Genomic DNA, 23,249 nt, shown 5'->3' with positions numbered 1-23,249 from the left:
TTCTTTTTGCTATGCTTTGTGTGTGGAAGCTAATGGTTAACGATTTTAAAATTACATAAAGTCCCTCAACTATGGCGACCTCCCAAAGAGCCTTTTCCACCACCTAATATTTTTAATGCACCTTGAACAGCAGTGTGTATGAAATTCAGTGTACAACCAATTGAACCAAATGAACCAGCACCGTACAGTTCATTCCGTTCACGTTAAAAGAATGAATGAGCCGGTTCTCAAGAAAGAAAGTTTTGGTTATTTTGATGCATCCAAATTAAAAAAAGACATGAAAATGAGTGCAAACATCATAAGTGCCACAAATCCACTAAACGGCCACTAAACAGGTTATTAACGGCTCAAGCTCTCAACCTAAAAAGAATCTAAATATATTTCGTTTAGCAGACGGCAAACGACTGGTGCATTCTAAAAATAACAAAAAAAGATGGTGGCGCCATCAGTTAGTGGGGTAGCCAACCAGTGGAGCGTTCCTCGTTTTGATAGCTTTATGCTTCCCTCTGTACTGCTATATCGACTTCATGGACGGCACTGCAGTTAATCGACAAAATCATGCCAAAGACCTGGGCGTTCTGCTTGACTCAATTACTTGGCGTGGTTATCCGGACAACTAATGAATTCCGCAACCCCATGTGCATCAAAGCTATCTACAACTGTATCGTTCGTTCGGTTCTGGAATATTCGTGCGTAGTCTGGAGCCCAACTACTGCTTCTTCAATTGCTCGACTTGAGGCGATTCAACGTAATCTCACGCGATATGCCCTACGTTTACTTTCCTGGCAGGATCGCAATAATCTTCCTCCGTATGCTGCGCGGTGCCGTCTTCTAGGCCTTGAACCTCTTTCGGTTAGAAGACGCAATGCACAGTGTTCTTTCATCGCTGGATTGCTAAATGGCTCTATCGACTCATCGCCTTTGTTGCATGGAGTCGACATCTATGCACCATCTCGAACACTTAGGTGTAGAGAAACTCGACGGCTCGCTCAACCCCGTTCCAGCGCTGGTCGGTCTGACCCTATGTTCCGCATGTCGGCTGTCTTCAATACTGTCTCGGACTGCTTCGATTTCGACATCTCGACTCAGTGCTTCAAAGAACGTCTCCGGCTTTTGCCGTGGCCGCAGTGAATTGCAATGCAAATCTTGTTTTTGTTATGTATTTTTTTAATGAACTGTTACATCTTAATTAGGCCATACGGCCCGTTGAAGATTAAATAAATAAATAATAATAATAATAATAATTATAATTAATATCTATATATATAAAAATCTCGTGTCACGGTGTTTGTTGCGAGCAAACTCCGAAACGGCTGGATCATTTTCAACGAAACTTTGCACACACCTTATGGTGGTATGAGAATAGGTTTTAAGACTTAAAAACCATTCAGATGTTACACTAAACTTAATTCAATAATGATTTTCTAACTCCCATACAAAGAGCAGGATTGTTGTTGTGTTGTATACAGCACTTTGACACTTGGTGTAAGGTGCCTGGCGGTTTACACTCGATGATCGGATCCTGAGGGGATACGGGCACGCTATAACTATCCCAAGTAAAAAAGCAATAATGGAATATTTTAGTTTTTTTTTCGGAATAACTCAGTTTGTCGGGCCAGCCAGTAATAACAATAATAATAATAATAATATAGTTTCGCATTGAACGCACCGCTAGAACTAGAACGGCGATGCGATTGTTGACATACTTAACACTAATGTAAATCATTAGGACTGAAGCAAGTGAGATTTGAGTAAAGCTCGTTGGTGTTGATACCCGCGTGTCTGACCCCACGGCAATTTTTATAGATTTTTGCTTGGAAAATTAGAAAGGTATACAGGTATATAGATAGGCTAGGTGAATCATATTGCAAATAAAGATAGCAATATAATACAGGGTTTCACACTTTATCGCCACTTTATCTTTATCTCAGAAAAGAATAGTTAGGCGTTTTCAGAACACTGTTGTATACAAGGGTTATACGTGTAAACAATTTGCTTGACCGCATGTCCGTAAGGTGAACAGCGTGTTCGAGAAATGCCCAAAGAAAGAAACAGTGTGCCGCAGATTCAGCATTGCATCCGATGAATACAGGTATCAACGTTTTCAGGTATCATCAGCGTTTTCAAGCACCATACCGCAGACTTGGCATTGGTTAAGCTAGATTCGGGAAGGGGTCCCGCGGTCTTTAGATAAATTGTGAAACCCTGTAATGAGATATGAAACGCCATATATTCAGCAAACTAATGAAACTATGCATCTTTCGTTTTTTTACTAGTGCAAATTAGTGAAGCAGCTTAATCTGTGGCGCTTGGGTATATTCAAAATCATTTTGAAATAATGAGCAGAAAAATTTCTAACATACGCAAATTTAGAAGAAAAACAAGAAATTGTCAATTTTAATATATTTGAGTAAATCGCTTTCTAGGGTCAAATTGGCATACTTTTCCTGCGATCAGACTAACGAATTAATCTGTAGTTCAACCGATTCCCAGACTTCACAGGTTTGCGAAGTTCGAATGAACAGAAATTACGTTCACGTTCACATCAATGAACGACTCGCTTCTCTCTCGTTCACTTAAAAGAACCGAAATACCCATCTCTAGTGCAGTCGTCAACTTGTGCGACTTAACAACGTGCCCGTGATTGTTTCAAATCTCGAATAGACCGTGCCCGCATACGTTGGACTTGAGTATCCTACTAAGATAACAAAAGTCACTGAAAGCCAAACCAAATCACCAGTGGGTGCAGGATTGCCTTGGCCGGCAACGGCTGTTGTGCCAAAGAAGAAGAAGAAGAAGAAGTGTATTGCGCAATTCTACACTACGCCATTGTGTTTCACACTCGAAAAGGACTCAATGAACTTTCGAGAAAGCACGTTCTGTGGAATAGTGAAGAATCCTACAAGGACAGATTCGATGAGAAAATTGCAGAATGATTGTAATATCGCAGCAAAAGAGGGGCGTATATTCTCCTTTATCCCGGATGCGGCAACATGGTTGACCAAGAAGCATAGAGATGTCGACTTTTATGTCACGCCGATCCTTTTCGGTCATGGCTGCTTTAGCAGTTGATTTGCTCAAATTTCAGTGTTAATCATGTATCGACGTTGCAGAGACAGCGGAGCGCGTCATATTTTGATGCCCCAGAGTCATCTCGGAGCGTCCGCAGCTTAACACCATAAATGGGATGGAGATAAGCTCAACAAATTTGATACAGTTCATGCTGAAGAGTGACGCTATGTTGATAACTACAGCCATGATAATACGACTGATTGTGACAAAGCTAGAGCGACAGTGGCAAACTAGTCGAGCACAGGCGGGCGTAAGTGTTTGGGTTGGTGAAATTCGTAGTTAGTGTTATATTCGTGAGTAAAAATTCTTGCTATCACGTGTGAAATGACAGACTGAGGGCCACAGTATTGCCCCTCCTGCGAATAAATGCCGTGTGGTGGATAATTCCGCGAGAGGGTGCGAAAGACCAAGGGTTGTTGTTATTATCATTAGATCATTAGGGTTAGATTATCATTTCCCAAGGTTAGGGTTCTGTGTTCTCCCTCTGGGTGTCTATGAAGACTTTTCTCTCCTAGCAAAAACACACTCAACCTAACACAGCAAAGTTGACGCTGTGTTTGAGAGCCTCGCTCGATTAGCTCTTGCAGTGATTCCTTGATATCGCAGTATTTCTAGTGAGCATGAAGCACGATGGCACGAGAGCGATGAGAGCGATAATTCCTCCACTTATTTCTATCTCTCTTATGTTTCATTACAGTACGTATTTAAGCACATGGCATTCTCGTTCTTTCTCTCTTCCTTCATTCGTAATACAGAGAATCGTTGAGTATCAGATTCAAACCTGGAGATGACCAAACTCGTCACCCATGTAGTATATTACGAGGGGGGCAAAATGTTAAACATTTTACTGTTTTAATGTGTTCTCCCACATTTGAAAGATATGTCATTATGTGATTTGTTGATGAACCCTGTACCCTGATGTAATTCCTCGATATCAAGGATAAATTCTGTTGATGAAACTCATGGATTGACCGCTTTGTACTGGTGATCTCGTTCATTCCTGGGAAACGTTCGCCGCGACGCTTTTTTTCACTCATTTCATAGGTCTATAGATACAGGATTTCGAGTCATATAATGGAATAGTTCAAACGGTTAAAAGAATGTTCTCAACAGACCTTGACTTTTGTGTTATGAACATAACAAGATGTAGTTATTTAGTAAGGTGCTTTGAGGAGAGCAGGTGGTGGAATCTAGAGCATTTTAAGAAATTTGTCACTTGACATAACATCTCCGGGATTCAATCCTATGTTTACGTCCTATGGGTCTTACAGTTTAGCATAATGAATGCCAGTTTTATTCCGTAAATATATTGTATAATTAACTTTTTCTTGAACGCATTCAAGCAGAGCAATAAATCATCTTTTACAGTCAACGCTCGCTTATTTGAGAATCGATGGAATTGTGAAACAAGAGGGGGTTTTCAAAAAAGAGAGTTCTCAGATTAATCCATCCAGAGAGTTGACTGTATTAAACTTAAATCTTTTTACATTCATCCCGTATTATCTACAAGACTAATTGACAGTTTAATTGAAATAAGAAGAGGCTGTCCCCGAGATGCGCTATTAATGGGGACTGAGACGAAACTGCGTATCTCTAATTTCCGCCTAAGTTGAAGGCCTAATGTTTTTGCACGATTGGAAATCATGCACGCATTATGTGAAGTGAACTAAGTATCCACCCGTTGCGCCAATTTTTTTTGCACGAAGCCGTATTTTTAGCCGTATTGAAAGAAGCTGTACACGAAGCACTTACATACAGATAAAGTTTAACACATTTTATTCACAATTAAAATAAACCCAAGCTGATCTCCGTTCGCAGTGAGATAAATATCAACGCAGTTTCCATCCAAAATATTGGTAAATCCCGAGTATAGTTGCATGTAATGAGTAGTTTTAGCCAAATCATTGACCATTTGATTTGATTTTGAACAAAGCTAACAATAAAGAAGCTCAAAAGATTTTTAAAACTCATCTTATAAGACCATTTAAAATGTGACAATTGATGATTCAAACAAGTACAATTTTCTCAATGAAGTAGCAAATTTACAAAACCGCGTATCTCTGAATCCGCATGTAAAAAGATACCTCGTATCTCAAAAAATACCTGAACTATTTATGATGAAAAAAATGAAATGTTTAATAATTAAAAGTAAAACACAACACGGGCATGCGCAGATGAATACTCACGGCTCATACGCGAAGAGAAACGAGTTCACCGCTCCAAGAAACTCACATGAGAAGAGCCAAACATGCGGGAACTCGAGTAAACCAGAGAGGCGTACGGGCCAACACGAAAGTTTTACCAAGCAGCTCACCGAAACAACGTTGTACGCCTGCTGTCGCTACAAGGATGGAGATCTGGTCAATAACCAGCCAGAGGTCCTCTCACAGTGGGCTCAGTACTTTGATGAAATACTCAACGACCAGTTTAACGAACAGCTAGAAGCGCCACTAGCAGATAGTGTCATCCTACTGCCACCTAGCATAGAAGAAACACGAAAGGCTATCCGTCGGCTGAAAAATAACAAGACACCCGGAACCGACGGAATTGCAGCTGAACTGGTCAAGAATGGAGGTGCACGACTAGAAAACGAGATTCATCAAATTGTTGCTGAGGTGTGGGATAGCGAATCGATGCCTTGTGATTGGAATCTCGGCATCATCTACCCCATATACAAAAAGGGAGACAGGTTGGACTGCAACAACTACAGGGGTGTTACGTTGTTGAATACCGCCTATAAAATATTCTCCCTGATCCTTCAAGATCGCCTTGTCCCGCACGTCGAAGAGATCTCTTCATTGACTTCAAATCCGCAAACGATAGCATAGCCAGGGTAAAACTACGACGCTATGAGCTCATTTGGAATCCCGGCCAAACTGATAAGGCTAGTTAGAATGACTATGACCAACGTCACATGCCAGGTGAGGGTGGATGGAAAACTCTCAGGACCTTTTGCTACCACCAAGGGTCTGCGCCAGGGGGACGGGCTTGCTTGTCTCCTATTCAACCTGGCGCTAGAGAGGGCCATCCGTGACTCGAGGGTGGAGACTACGGGAACCATCTTCTTTAAGTCCCAGATCCTGGCATACGCTGATGATATAGACATCATTGGTCTGCGGCTCTCCTATGTAGCAGAAGCCTATCAAGGGATCGAGCAGGCGGCAGAGAGCCTCGGATTGCAGATAAACGAGGCAAAGACCAAACTGATGGTGGCAACATCAGCGGCGCTACCAATAAATAATCCAAACCTACGTAGGCGTGTCGCACAGATAGGTAAACGCGCTTTTGAAGTCATCCCACAATTCACCTATCTCGGGCAAAAGGTCAGCAACGAAAACAGCATGAAGGCTGAGTTGCGCGCAAGGATGCTGGCTGCCAATCGGTCTTTCTACAGCCTGAAAAATCAGTTCAGCTCAAAAAACCTGTCGTGACGGACGTAACTGGGACTGTATAGCAGCCATTTAGTACCGGTACTCACATACGCCGCTGAGAGATGGACACTGTTCAAAGTTGACGAAACCCTCTCAGCTGCGATCGAGAGGAAGATACTCAGAAGGATACTTGCCTATGCTCCGTATGTGAGGATGGACAATGGAGGAGCCGCTATAATGACAAGCTATACTAGGCGTTATAATGACAGCTAGGTGTGTACCGGTAGTAGCGGTAGTATCGCCGGATAAGTAAAAATAAGTAAGTAAGTTGCACACAACGTCAACGCCTCTTGTTTCAGATATACTCCCCCCCCCCCCCCTGCAAACTACCATAAACAGCTTACCACATTGGGTTCGGGATTGGGATTCACAGTTTCGAATCTTAAGTTTCTCCCTGGATTGAGATTCGAAAAAACGAATCCCTTCAAAGTTTCATTTTTCCCATAACTACTCGGAAATCAGTAGAAATAGGTGAAATCTATTAAGATTAAGATAACGTTCGTAAAAACCAAAGTCATCATAATGAATAGGCCCAAGTAAGTGTAGAAGGTGTATAAAACTACTGCTGAACAAGTTATAGTGTTGTTAAACGAGTTTTGAGAATAATAAGAATTCAATTTGTCAATTCATAGAACAACTAATAAAAAGATCGTTGGTAAGAATTTTCGATTTCCATACGCAAAATCAAATGCCAGTGTGCATACATACGCACGCACCAGCCATGAAGAACATGTAAAAAAATTCGTTGTTTCCAGGGCGTAAATATAACCAGTACGTATGTAAGGCAGTCATAGGCTCATCTTTGCCCCTCTCGAACACACACACACACACACACACACACACACACACACACACACACACACACACACACACACTGTGTATTCCTCATGTCTTACGGTGTCTTACGAAGATTTTTCTCTCCTTGGACAAAAAAACACACACACACACGCGGGCGGACGGTGGATCACGTCATCTTTCACTGCCCTCGATTCGCCAAGGAACACCTGCAGTTGAACGTGAGTTGCAGGTTAGAAGTCTGCCGTTCTAACCTGGTACAAGTGATGACCAGCAGCACGGTGATGTTTAAATTCGTTGTGAGTGTATGTGTTAGTAAGTGTTGAGTGTGCGTCGAAGAAATTGCCTATTGTTTCGCGTCGCCGTCATAACCGTTAAAGTTTCGCGTGAGACCTGTGTATCTGTCCCGCAAACTGAGGTGCAACGTGCAACAGCAAGAACAAAACGCTAATAGCAGAAAGGTGAACCCATGGGTAAGAATACCATGCAAACACCCGTATAGCAAAGGGAGATTCCACCTTCCTGTTAAAAAGACTTTCTCTCTCTCAATCCCTCACACACACACACACACACACACACACACACACACACACACACACACACACACACACACACACACACACACACACACACACACACACACACACACACACACACACACACACACACACACACACACACACACACACACACACACACACACACACACACACACACACACACACACACACACACACACACACACACACACACACACACACACACACACACACACACACACACACACACACTCACACACACACTCACACACACACAAGCTACAAGTTACACAGACACAAAAGCTATATATATATATATATATATATATATATATATATATATATATATATATATATATATATATATATATATATATATATATATATATATATATATATATATATATATATATATATATATATATATATATACTACTATGTACTATGTTCTACATGGTACAAACATATGTATACTCCTAAATCTTCTTGCACATAACACCCTGCTACCTTCTGTTCTCTTTCTGTTCGAAACACATACACATTTTTTCGTACTCATACAAATTTCCAAACGCAACATGCTCTACTACACCTCATAACGTATCTACAGGTTCCGGCATGCTATCTCTCCCCCTTGTTTTTGATTTCAGATCGATACTGGCAGAGCACCACAGAATGTGGAACGCAGATCAACAAACTTGCTGAACTTTTCCACTGTTTCCATGCGCATAGGACAGGAATTTTCTTACACCGTTTCTTGGGAGTTTGTGTGTAAATTCAATACTGCTACAGCAAATTCTGTAAGCTGAAGAGTTACTTAACTGGCATCCCTTTTCTCATTACAACTTCAATCTTTTTGAACAAATGGGACATTTAATTCATATAAATAGTGTCTCGCAGTCATTTCTTTCTGTATTCCAGAAAATTTGACTTTCCGTGGAAGGTATACAAAGATATTATGAAAAACATGTGAACACGAATGAACATATTCATACGAAAAACCTATATCAGAAAGTTTTTAAATGCGAATATAGATGTTAATCTATACTCATGTTAAAATAATGACCTTGTGACTATATTATATTTTCATATATATATATATATATATATATATATATATATATATATATATATATATATATATATATATATATAAATGATATACGATATGATATATAAATGATAAATGATACGCACGTAACGTTGAAGTATAAAACGAAAAGCCTAACATCAAAGCAAGTCCAAGCAAAACATGAGAATACCACTACCAAGAGACTATAACATTAGACTCTTAGAAAAAACTTGTTGAATGCAACACTGTTTGATTTTGAAAATGAAATGGGAATAGAAGTGTGTGATATGAAGAAAAAAAACACATACACACATAAAAACGCGCACGCACGCACTCACACACAACTCACTATATAATACATTGTAATAAATAAATAAATATATATATATATATATATATATATATATATATATATATATATATATATATATATATATATATATATATATATATATACACACACATATATATATATATATATATATATATATATATATATATATATATATATATATATATATATATATATATATATATATACATGAATATCCATATACATATTTTTCCATACAGGCAAATGCACATACGCATAGACACGTACTCGAACACCCCCGCGTCCTTTTTTTCGGGCTATACTGATACTTTTCACACACCGAGGTTGATTGGAGTTCAATAAACACAGCGGAAGACAATAAAACACCACTGAATTCTTTAGTAGTGCCTTCTCACTTTTTCGTGTATTGTTTGCAACTAAGGTTTCTTCAATCGGGTAGGTAACTAAAATATGGGCAGTGTGGTCAGTTTGACTACCGCCTTCAGTTATCCTGTTGCTTTTTGCACTTGCAATTCATCAAACCCCTTCTGCAACTCCCGACTTGCACGAGTGTCTCGGTCTTAAACATTGAACAGCTTTGTTCGTACTGAAAGTTTAGCAGTTTTACCATTGCTGGCTCCCAACTTCCATACGGATGGTATTCTCAGTGCTACTCTCGCTGAATGGTGGGTTCTACGGTTTCTCCAAACGCTCTGACAAACGATCGGGAGAGTTCTCTTTCAATTCTCTTCACTGCCTTGACCAGTTAGCGGAAGAAAGGGGCATTGGAATGAGACCTCAGCGGGTATGTCGAGAAGCAAAATGTTCATAGTGTAATCGCTGATGATTTTTTCGATTGAGTGTTTTCGTCATTCTGTTCGTGTAAAAAAAAGTCTTTCAAGAACTCACCATATTTCTTGTACGAGCTCTAATATTGTTCAAGATAAAATATAGGGTGAATTATAGGTGTGTTGGTAGTATCATTAGTATTGGTATTGCACTAAAATGACAATTTAAGAGTAATTTAGGTATATTTTTTTGTGAAATGTTTTCTGCTCTTTTACAAAGGGGTTTCAAATTAAATGGTGCCTTTCCATTACATAGTGGCCGAAGAATCTATGGTTTTATAACAAGAATTATTTTTTTGAATATTAGGATATCATTAGATAATTTTTATTGTTATTAAAACTGTAAGAGACTACACAACCTCAATGTTTTAATGTTAAACCCAAATCTGTATGAAATGTAACAAATATAATGTAATTCATTTCTCTTTGGTCCTATTTCCGCAATAAAAAGTATTTTTTATCAAAGTGTGATAATAACCCACATACACATAGAAACACATCTGCTTTCTATGACTTATGACTGGCCTATCCTGAATTACAAATTAAGCTGACAATTACAAATGATAATGTTCTACTGATCTACAATTTAATTGTTTCAAACACGGTCAAATTATCACGTTTATCTTATTCTCGTAATCGAGATGTGTCGACGGCGAGTTGAATATTGCTAGTGGAATCAGGTCTACTTTGCAACTAAAGTATCCCGCGTATAGTTTCGGTTACGTGGTTTCCATGTAAATGTGTCAAGTAGGCGAGTTTTATACATGAAAGTGTCTACGTTTTCTTTCGATTTTATTGTCGATTCAAGCAAATTTTTCTCGAAATCAAAAACCTAGTGGGAAATGGATTGAAAACGATATTTTGATAGTTTTGAAGCAAAATATTCCTGTTTTCTGCTATGGAAAACTAAGTACTGTTTTGTGTTAAAATAAACTCAAGAAAATCATTCAAACGTCAGTATAATAAAATTTAATGGACCTAAAGTAAAAAAGGGGATAATTCATTGAAGTTAGATAAAACAGATTATTTCTTTTGATTTTCTAGGAAATTTCTTACATTAAATGCGTATTTTAAATGCATCTCCTAAAATTTGTTTGGCAATTTGAGGCATACTGCAATTTAGGATGCACCCCAAGTGACATTTGCTCGAAATTTTTTTACCATATCTGCTCGATTAGTACTCGATACGCCTGAAATTGTGGGTTTGTGTGTGATCAAGTGTGTTAAAAGCGCCAAGATTTGGTGTGATCGTAAACTAGACGTTCTTCTATCGATGAACGATGCCGTTGAGCTCATTTTTCATTCATAGCTGTGGTTTTTTGATGAAAAACAAAAGCTAATTTTGTCTGACGTTATTCTATAAAAAATGGATATTATTTAAGTATAAAATGGGTACATGACCAACTATAACGATGGGAAACGTCGTTTCCGAGCGAATCGAGAAGAAAGTAACGAAAAAGCCGCATCACATTTGATTTTAAAGGACTTTTTCTAAATTCCCTTAAACTGGTGCAGTTTAAGGGAAGTTTAAGGCTCCAGTTTAAGGGAATTTGCTCGAATTCCCGATTATTCGTGCTATAAAATGTCAGTTGGGACGTCTCGATAAATTTTTCCTAGCTTTCGGTTTGCAAAATAATATGTTACCATACAAATTATAAATTAATCGTCTCAGACGATAGCACAACTGTAGCACTTGATGTATCAAAAATGGTACGACGCTATCAGCAAAATACATGCTTTCGCAACTAAATGCATTCAGGGATAGATTTTGACGACCAATTTAGTTTTTTGCATCCAACACAAGAAATATGTTATTTTGTATGGAAGAGAAAGCAAATGATTACAGTGGAGCGCCGGTTATCTGGGTACATTTTATTCGGCTGTTTTTCACCTTTTTCTAATAACCCCCTCAGAACGTAATGTAACCTTTGCATTGAACTGTCATTTCTCAATAACACGGATAAACGGAAAGCCGGATAACAGATATCCGGATAAACGGAGCTCTACTGTAGTTGATAATATGATCCCAATTGACATTTTCAAGCACGAAAAATCGGCAATTCGAGCAAATTCCCTTAAACTGGAGCCTTAAACTTCCTTTAAACTGCACCAGTTTAAGGCAATTCAGAAAAGTCCTTTAAAATCAACTGTGATGCGGCTTTTTCGCTACTTTCTTCTAGATTCGCTTGGAAATGATGTTTCCTATCGTTATAATTGGCCATGTTCCCATTTTATACTTAAATAATATCCGTTTTTTTATAAAATAACGTCACATAATTAGCTTTTGTTTTTCATCAAAAAAACCTTATCTATGAATGAAAAATAACCTCGATGGCATCGTCCATCGATAGAGGAACGTCTAATTTACAAACACACCAAACATTGGCAATTTCAACACACTTGATCACACACTAATCCACAATTTAAAGCGTATCGAGTTCTAATCGAGCAGATATGGGAAAACAATTTCGAGCAAATGTCATTGAGATATCACTACAAGTACTTTGAAGATAGTGTTGGTGTGAATATTTCCGACAAATTTAAACTTTTAGAACTAGTACGTATGAATAAAATAACAACACTTCATTTACAGATAATCAATTCTGAAGATTAAATAGATTTGTTTTGAGGTAAATAATATCAATGCCATAGTGATTACTATTCTCTGTTATTTATTTTATTATTTTAAAACTATTGGAAATGGAAGCCAATAAAACATTCTCAAACTCGACTTGAGTTGAAAATTTGGCACGATTCCGTTTCAAAAGTTCTATTTCGTGTTATATTGCGTAACCAGATCAGAGGTCTGTTTTAAAATACGCCAAAAGTAAGGCAGACATCACGAAACGATTGGTTATAATATAACAATCGTTAAAAGTTACTCGGAGTTATTAAAATTTGCTCGAATTTGGCATCAAGAACACATTGAGCTCATTTGTTAATTTTAACGACTGGTCCTAGGTCATCGATAAACAAACGATCGTCATATGTAGGTAACAACAGCAAACATTCCGGTTCTGCTAAAATATCGTTGTTGAGGTTTGTGTGTCCTTTTTGTTTCATCGGATAAGCGTTGTATCCATTGAATCGATTAAGTTCTCATGGCAATTTAAAAATATTTTTCTGGTATCGCAAAAGAAATGGTTTGAAATTAACAGCCGTTAAAAATAACCAGATTCGTTACAAATTGCTCGAGTTTGGCATCACGATCGCATTGAGTTCATTTGTAAATGTTGACGACGTATCCTATGCCGTCGTTAAATAAACGATTATCAAGAGCGTATGCAATACGAATTAACAGCCGTTTCATATCGAGCAGTCGTTTCAGCATCTACACTACTATGAGAAATAGTGTATCATCTACACGACCTAGGGAACCGCTTGTAATGGATCCCAATAACCGATGTTGGAGTAGGTATAGAAATATAAAATACAACAAATAAAAATAAGAGATTTATAGCAATAACTTCGCATTAAATAAATCCGAAGTTTTCCTTTCAAACACCGCTTTTCTACCTCCACAGCTTCTACAAGGTGGATTCCTGATTCAATGTTATTTGTAACGAAATGTCGGTAACAAGGCTAGAATGTAACTGCATTTTCGCATGTTTAAATACTGTTTTGACTTTTTTTCCTTCTAACTGTTGTGAACAATTTGCTTTGCTGAATCAAAATAAAATACAACCGGCCATTATATTATTTTTTATTTAAATAGTTATAACCAATGTGTCGAAATCATCCCACTTGGTGTAGATTTTACCCCATGAAGGTGTATGATACCTGCATTTCAGTCTTGGTGCAACAAAAACATACATTTATATTTTTATTTAAATGTTCTCAAATCAAACCCAGGAACCAAACCACCCCTACTTCCCCTACATACCATTTCTAAAATGAATGGGTTTACAATTGCTCTCATGATAATTATCCACCTACCGATGTATATTCTCTCAAATATATATTTACGCATACTAAATCCAGTGCATACAGATGCAGATAATAGTTGCCAAGACCATCATAAAGTATGTCTGAAAATGTTATTTTACAGTCGTTTCCCCTCCTGAGTAGAAAAAAAATCTGTAGCATTTTAATTATTTTTTTCCATAGAGGGTCTTTCTCTCTGCGCCATAAAAATGCAGATGACCATTCATATTTTAACCATTCTCGTTATTTTTAACTAAGAACCATTTTTCTACACCATTGCATGCAAACAACATAATAACCCTCAATGAAATTACATATTATTTTATATTTTTTGTTTAATTCTTTATATTCACATGGTAATCGTTTTACAAAATAGCAATTCGTACACTGACCCGCTAGTCGTCGAACCAGAAAAGAAAATATAACCAGAACAAAAAAGAATGAGACAGCTCAAAATGTTCATTTACGAGAGTCATAAAAAGAAAATCATGTTGATACTGTTGCGCTCACTCAATCTGTTGATCCAAGGAAAATATGGAAAGAACTCCTTCCTAAGTATCAGGACAGTTGGTGCATGAGGTGTTCAAATTTTGCTAGGAGGAAGGGTGTTTCAATTATGAGACGTAGGAGGTATACCGGAACGGTCACTCACTCAGATAGTCAGTAGACCTGAGAGATTGAAATGGAAAATGAGCGTCAGGTGTGAGTTTTCGACCTAAACAGATACGGGATAGGGAAGGGTGTGGGCGCTTGCGCACAGAAGCCCTCAAGTTGTTGCGCTGATGGTAAAAGAATGACTGAGAGCATTTTTCCAAAACCCATTACGTCTCATTCTGTCACCGTTTCTTTCATGTTTTGACATCATTTTGTATCAATCCTGTTGCTTCACTGAGTATCGACGTCATACCTTAGAACATCGCGTTTAAACTAGTGTGGGAATTTGTAGGTGACCCTTTTTCGTGGCATTTCTTTCACTCTTGGGTTTGTCGCCCACGTTCTAAAAATTTATTATCTATAAAATGCACTTTTTTCTGATAATGACGCTTGTTTAGCGTAAATACTAATTTAACTTATTATTATTGCGTGTCAAATAATTAAACTATTAAACATCACAACCTATTCAGATTTTCGAGACACATCATTTCCACACAGCCGGCTAGTCAATTTTTGCTGCCAGTGGACGATCCAGTTGGGAGTCGAAACTGCCTGGCGTTGTAAAAACCGAATAATATGTTTATTCGATTTATAAATCACCGGACTGCTCCTGTTGTACTAAATATTAGGTAATATTATATAGATCACTCAATTCTGTCCGAAGCACTTGAATCGAATATGACGAGTCGAAAATTTGTTATCGGTTAATCCTGTCAAACATTGCGAGGGTTGCGAGCAGTTTCATCTGCTCGAAATCTTATGGTATTTTAAATATTTTTTGTTTATTATTCATAAATATTTTTTTGCGGTGATCACTTTTTCAATTTTTGTGGATTTTTTCAAAATAAAATGTCAAAATTCAAGTGTTTAGTTTGCTACAAATCGTACCGTTATTCCTGATCTCGGGATGCTATTATTATAACTGCTAATATTATGGGCGAAAAAACTGTCTAGGATCGCAAGCTTTTTAAAGCGAGGGCTCTGGGGCTGTGAACTTGTATGGCGTGCGAATCCTCGCGCGCCATCGCAAATCGCCGTCAAATGCACGGCGGGGTCTGTCGAGTGCCGATCTGGTGGTACAGACTAGTTGTTGCGTACGACCTCATTGTGAAGTAAAAGCATATATGCGGATGTAGCGAAGTAAAACACTTCAAGATAAAACACCTCAAGTTAAAACAAAGCTCAAGCAAAACACGCCTCAAGCAATAGCGCGCGCTTCAGAAACGCAACAAACATAAACAGGTAGTCAACCGTTCTCACGGTTCAAACGAGGAAGTAACTTACGCAATTCATAAAACATGTCACATGTCGCATTAAATATAAATAAAACTTGTTATCAAAATATTCATAGTTACAGTTAGCTGACCTATATGCGGTCAGCAACTAAATAGCATATAAGAGATGAAAACCTAAATAAAGCAAGCGCATTCGAACACAAACCTCAGAATCGCTCGTTTCTTAATAGTCGGAGGCACTCTCCGGTCGACGAAGGAAAAATATACCCGACTCGGTGTAAAGCACTGGCGTTGGGCGCTGCGACGGAGCAACACATCCGCCAGCAGTATTAATGGTGGCTCCAGAGAGGAACTAACGACCTCCTCGTAGTGAATAGCACGTGATTCAGACCAGCATAAGCGCCGAAGCACCGTGAGTGAAATAGAACGGCAACTAAGTGCGTAAAACAGCACGACCGCCAAAAAACCGCGAGTGAAAGTGCGTAAAATAGTGAAGATCACAACCGTGAGTGAAATAGATAGGCAACAAGGTGCGTAAACCAGCACGTCCGCCAAAACACCGCGAGTTAAAGTGAGTGACATAGTAAGGATCACAACCGTGAGTGAAATAGATCGGCTACAAGGTGCGTAAACCAGCACGACCGCCGAAACACCACGAGTGAAAGTGAGTGAAATAGTAAGAATCAGCACCGTGAGTGGAATAGATCGGCAATAAGGTGCGTAAACCAGCACGACCGCCGAAACACCGCGAATGAAAGTGCACAAAGCATTAAAATCAACACCAGGAGTGGAATAGAACGGCAAATAAGTGCGTAACTAAGCACGACCGCCGAAACACCATAAGAATAAGGTGACATCATAAAAAAAAACCCGAGAACCGTTAGCGAACACAAGAGCACGGAGGGTACCGACAACGATATAAACAAACCAACGGCAAAACGTCAAAAAAAAGCCAAATCAGCAAAAGGCTACGCCAACGTAGTGACCATTCGGTGGTTACACAGCAAGGTCAGCGACAACGAAATAAAAACAACGAGTAACAACAAACAGCTTAAGTTTCAATGAAAATAGCTGATTAAAAACATCGAATTAAACAACAACGAGTAGTAGGCTTACTCGGTTTGGAACGGACAGCAAGCAGTGACTCATCGTCAGGTCCGACAAACAAAACGAACAGCGAGCGACAAGCGGCAAGTCCACCGGCGTCTCCAAGCACCAAGCAGCAAGCAGCGACTCATCGCCAGGGCCGGCAAACAAAACAAACAGCGAGCGGATAACGGTCAGTGCACCAGCGACTTCAGGCAGCAGACAGCGATCGCAGACGTTCCAAGCAGCAGAGCGGGGCCGGCAATAACGTGACTGAAGAAAGCATCCAACCTGCTAGAGACGACTATACAGCGGTAACCGGACCAGAGAAGAACCCACCAGATCGACTAGCATCATCAGCAAGCGGACATCCGTGATACGGCATACGAAAGCATCTCAAACGCTGAGTGAGTAACAATGGAATTTATTCCTAATCCAAACGGTCATTGTAAGCTTTGTACTAACAAAGATGAGTGGGGGAAACAGGTTAGTTGCACGGAATGCGACAGGTGGTTTCACCTGAGTTGTTTGGGGGTAAAGAGTACCCCAAAGAATTTCGTATGTTCAAAATGTAAGAAATCTGAAGAAGAAAGGAAGGAGAAAAGAAGGCTCTAGAAGAATCACAAAGACTTTGCGAATTATTAAAGGAAAAAAGAGAGAAAGAATTAGAACAAAGTAATAACAATAAAAAGGATTTGGAGCGGTTACAAGAGGAATTAAACGAAGCTGCAAACGACGGGAAAGAAATGCGAGAAGCATTAATTCAAACAGAGAAATTATTGCAGGAAAAGATAGATAATGAAAAACGAAACAAAGAATCACAAAAGCAGCAAGAAAAAGAAATAGAAAGATTGCAGAAGACTCTTGAAGATCAAATCATATTAGAACCAAAAAAGCAGGAAACAAAACAATTGCTAAGCGATAAGGCTCTGAAACCCGAAACAAGCGAGGAAAATATTTCGCTTACCGAAAATATTAACAGACTTGTAAGCGCACTAACTGCTAGTTCTTCTGCTGGCAAAAGTACGCTTATGGAACTTCCTGAATTTGATGGAAGTTATAAACTATGGCCTCGATTTAAAACGGCCTTTGATGAAACAACTAAGAAAGGAAATTTTTCAAAGCTGGAGAATCTGAATAGACTACAGCGATACTTAAAAGGGAATGCATTAAAATCAGTCAGTTGTCTCATGTTAAGTCCTGATAATCTTGATAAAATTATCGACCGATTAGAAAAACTTTATGGTAACCCCGAAAGCGTCTACAAGTCTTTGCTTAACGATCTCACAGCTTGCAGGCACATTTCAATAGAAAATCCAACATCAATAATAGAGTTTTCCAACGCGTTGAATAATATGGTAGATAATATGAATTTACTGGGGAGAACACAATATTTAAATGATCAGAGGCTCCTGAGCGACCTCATAGCACGGCTAGCAACAGATCTTAGAAATAAATGGATTGCAAAAACATTAAATGACCAAGAGATTCACACATTAAGTGATCTGGCACTATGGATAAAACCAACCGAGGACCTAGCGGCAGTTTTGGTAGCAAATGAAAATGGTCAGAAATTTCGAGGGCACCGATTAAATGCCCACTTACAGCCAAAGATGTATTCTAAAGACAATCATTGTCTGGTATGTGGAAGGGCTCATGAAACAACTCAATGCCAAGAGCTCATAGATAAGCCAGTATGGCAGAGATGGAAACTGTTAACCCAAAAGGGCATTTGTACTAATTGCTGCAAATACAAAAACCATAAGGCAGTTAGCTGCCGCCTTCCTGCTCAATGCAGAGTGGTACGTTGCTCACAAAAACACCATACGTTGCTCCATATGAAAGAGGAACAATCCCCCTCATACATTCCTCCACAAAGATTAAACTTCCACAAAGAGGACAGAAAGCTTTACTATCAAATCATACCGATCACATTGTATCACGAATGTGCGGAAATAAAAACATTTGCCTTGTTGGATCCAGCGTCAGCAACAAGTCTTATTGTTGATGATGTAAGAAAACAGCTGCAACTAACAGGGCCCAATATGCCTCTTAAATTATCGTGGACGAATGGAAACATACAAGACGAACCACATAGTCAAATTGTTTCTTTGAGGGTTCGTGGGCCAAATAATAAAATGCTCAACATCAAGAATCTACGCTCGGTGAAGGAACTCGACCTTCCCAGACAAACGGTAGATGCTAAGAAATTAAGCAAAATGTACAAACACTTCAAAAATATCGGTTTAGAAAGTTACTATGATGCCATTCCCACAGTTTTATTAGGTCTCCCACATGCTTATTATACTCAAAGCATTGGATATCGCTCCGGAAAACCTAACCAACCGGTAGCTCAAGAGACTCGTCTGGGATGGACAATATTCGGAGGAGGAAAACATTATTGGCAAAATGATATAAACAAGTGTAGTCCTCTATTTACAATCAAAGATCAAAAAGAAGAAGATGAAAAATTAATGTCGTCACTTATGCAGAATTTTTTCTCAACTGAAGAATTTGGAGTTAAATCGAACGAAGCGCCAATGCCAAAATTAGAACAGCAGGCGTTGGAAATTATGAAGGATACCTTGGCATATAAGGAAAACCGATACGAGATAGGATTACTTTGGAAGGAAGACAAACCACAGTTACCAAATAGCTATCCCCAAGCCCTGACAAGATTAAAATCACAAGAAAAAAAATTAGAAAAGGATGTTGAATTAAAAGAATGGTATCACCGAACTATTTCGGATTACCTAAGCAAAGGATATGCTCGAAAGGCTACCCCTGGGGAGCTGCTCGAATATAACCGGAAGATAAACTATATTCCTCACTTTGCTATAGGAAACAAGAACAAGTTTCCACCTAAGCCTCGTCTAGTATTTGATGCAGCCGCAAAAAATGAAGGAAGGTTACTGAACTCATTCCACCTATCCGGTCCTGATGCTACCACCTTTATTTGGTGTACTCATCAGATTCCGCGAACACGAAATTGCTTGCTCTGGTGATATAAAGGAAATGTTCCAACAGGTAAAGGTTAAGCAAGAAGATCAGTGTGCCCAACGTTTTTTGTACAGAGAATCTCCTAACAAAGACCCTCAGGTCTATGTTATGCAGGTAATGACATTTGGAGCGACATGCTCTCCAGCATGCGCACAATTTGTAAAGAATCAAAACGCTCTAAAATTCGAACAACAAAACCCAAAGGCGGTGAAGGCAATTACCGATAATCATTACGTAGATGATTACCTGGATAGTTTCGCCAGTATTGAAGATGCTGCCAAAACAGTAAACGAAATCATGACAATTCATGATAAGGCTAATTTTTTTATACGAAACTTTGTGTCAAATTCTCATGAATTGATAAGTTCTCTTCCTGAGAACAGGAGAGCGAATAAAGAGATGCATTTTATCGAAAACAAAGATGATACTTACGAGAAAATTCTTGGCATGCACTGGGACACGAGAAACGATATTTTCAGATATAAACTAAAAATTCCACCACTAGAGGATAAGAAATTGACCAAAAGGAACTTACTTTCAAATATAATGAGAATCTACGACCCATTGGGCCTGGTCATCAATCTCACTACGGTATCAAAGGTCCTCATGCAAGAACTATGGAAGGAGAAAGTTGACTGGGATGATGTATTGCCAATTAACCTCCAAAGAAAATGGCAGGAATGGCTCGACGCTATAAAAACTGTTGAAGATATTAAGATCGTCAGATCCTATTCAAACATTAAGGGAAACTGTCGCAGAGAGCTGCATACATTTGTAGATGCCTCAGAAAGGGCTTTCGCAGCTGTGGTATATCTAAAAACAATACAAGGTGACACAGTAAATGTCAATATTTTGGCAGCTAAGTCAAGAGTAGCTCCCACAAAACCACTTACAATACCAAAGTTAGAACTTCAAGGGGCAATACTTGGTGTAAGACTTGCCGATACCATTAAAAAGGAATTGAGACTGAATATAGATGAAGAATTCTATTGGACAGATTCAAAGACAGTACTAGGATGGATCAATTCAGAAGCTCGCAATTACAAACAATTTGTGGCATGTCGAATAGGGGAAATTATCCATCGAACATCAAGAATTCAGTGGCACTGGGTAGCTTCAAAAGACAATCCAGCAGACGAAGCCACGAAACCTAAACAGGGGCACTCGATATGGCTAGAGGGTCCAGATTTCTTGAAACAAAAAACATTAGCAGCCCCCAAATCAGAACAATTTGCTACAAACATAGAAATCCGACCGGTACACATGATTAGAGAGAAAACGGTGCAAATTAAGGATAGGAAAACGCGTTCAATCGACTGGTGCTCTAGTTGGACACGCTCCAAAAAGAGCAATCGCACTAGGCTTAAAGCTCATAGAGATCTCAGAAAAAGTAGTAAAGCAAAAGTACTCCTCAACAATAGATAAAACAATCCTAGACCGAATAACAACGCTCGCGCTCATACCATTAACTACACTAGCGATTTTTACGATTAAAAGATGTAATAGAAGACGTCAACGTCCTCCGCCGTTTAAGGCACCAACAGAAGCGTAACCTCTCACGAGAAGTTACGGGGGCCGGGATGTTGCGTACGACCTCATTGTGAAGTAAAAGCATATATGCGGATGTAGCGAAGTAAAACACTTCAAGATAAAACACCTCAAGTTAAAACAAAGCTCAAGCAAAACACGCCTCAAGCAATAGCGCGCGCTTCAGAAACGCAACAAACATAAACAGGTAGTCAACCGTTCTCACGGTTCAAACGAGGAAGTAACTTACGCAATTCATAAAACATGTCACATGTCGCATTAAATATAAATAAAACTTGTTATCAAAATATTCATAGTTACAGTTAGCTGACCTATATGCGGTCAGCAACTAAATAGCATATAAGAGATGAAAACCTAAATAAAGCAAGCGCATTCGAACACAAACCTCAGAATCGCTCGTTTCTTAATAGTCGGAGGCACTCTCCGGTCGACGAAGGAAAAATATACCCGACTCGGTGTAAAGCACCGGCGTTGGGCGCTGCGACGGAGCAACACATCCGCCAGCAGCATTACTAGTGTTGGCCGTTCCGGTCTGAACCTAGTAAAAAAGTTCCGTTCTTTATGTAGGCCGTTCCGTTCCGATCCTTTATACAAAATCGTTCCGTTCCGTTCATTCCGTTCATTCCGTTCCGTTCATTCCGTTCATTCCGTTCCGTTCATTCCGTTCATTCCGTTCCGTTCATTCCGTTCATTCCGTTCCGTTCATTTCGTTCTTTCCGTTCATTCCGTTCTTTCCGTTCATTCCGTTCAATTCGTTCTTTTCGTTCACTCCGTTTCGTTCCGGTCTTTGCCGCTTCAATATTGTTAGCAAGGTGCTAACCAAAGTGGGTATAAGGACTAGGTAGGCTTATAGGTTTGGCGGGAGGGCCATATTGGACGAACGAATGACAGGAGGGGATTCGATTGTGATACGTAGTTTTTCACCCACACTACGACACATCAACCAAAACAGCCATTGGAATTCTCACGCATACATCAACAAATGATCGAATCCCCTCCTGTCATTTCGTTTTCATTTTTCTACAGCACGGCTATCAAATTGTTCGGGATAAGCCCACCTGTATAATAAACCCACTTTGGTGCTAACGTTCGTGCGTTCCGTTCTTTGAAAAAACCGGCTTTGTCTGGCTGTTGCTTGCTGCATGCAAGATAACTGTTCACTCTTTCTCACACACAGTATGTGTTGCCTGTTGCCAGTATGTGTTGCCTGTGCTCACAGAAATATTCATCGCAATTCGTCGCGTATCGTTTATAAAAATCGTGATAAGCGAAACCAAAAATGGTGTTGCATTTGGTATTATCGTGCAATTTGTAACATCTATTATAGTTTTTGTTATAATTTAGCTTGTCTTAACTAGACAAATAACTATTATAAAATTAAAATCTGTACTCATATGGCGGAACGGGTTGGAAAAGATTATTATAATATGCGAGTATGACCAACGAAAAATAAAATGTATTTATTTTTTATGCCACGATATCCACTTCATCTTGGCACTCGGCATGATTCCAATATTTGGTCATTCGATTAGAATCATTCTGTGCCATTCGACAACCATTTGAGTGCCGTGATCTTGTAAACGATTTATGTGAAAAAAACTGTTTTAAATAGTAAGTGAAATTCAAATAATTAGTCAATCTCGTGATACAATCGTCAACTCGTACCACTCAATAACATCGGCATGGGTAAAAGCCTCGAATGGATCGTGCCCCCATACGCTGTGCTTTAGGTGCG

The 23,249-nt window shown here is 39.1% G+C and overlaps 1 protein-coding gene across 3 annotated transcripts in view; it reads right to left on the bottom strand.

Moving 5' to 3' along the window:
- The window catches only part of LOC120949533 (uncharacterized), a 184,827-nt gene extending 174,681 nt beyond the window's left edge, over positions 1-10,146 (bottom strand). The window contains exon 1 of one of the 3 annotated variants that reach the window (XM_040366905.2): positions 9,478-10,146. The gene's annotated coding sequence lies outside the window, so the exon portion shown is untranslated. The remainder of the gene's footprint in view (positions 1-9,477) is intronic. The other 2 variants (XM_040366896.2, XM_040366913.2) reach the window with 2 other exon arrangements.
- Positions 10,147-23,249: the final 13,103 nt, after the last annotated feature.

This window comes from Anopheles coluzzii, chromosome X, assembly GCF_943734685.1.
Source record: "Anopheles coluzzii chromosome X, AcolN3, whole genome shotgun sequence".
Lineage (NCBI taxonomy): Eukaryota > Metazoa > Arthropoda > Insecta > Diptera > Culicidae > Anopheles > Anopheles coluzzii.
Note: the sequence above shows the minus strand (reverse complement) of the source record. Positions and strands in the feature narration are given on the sequence as shown.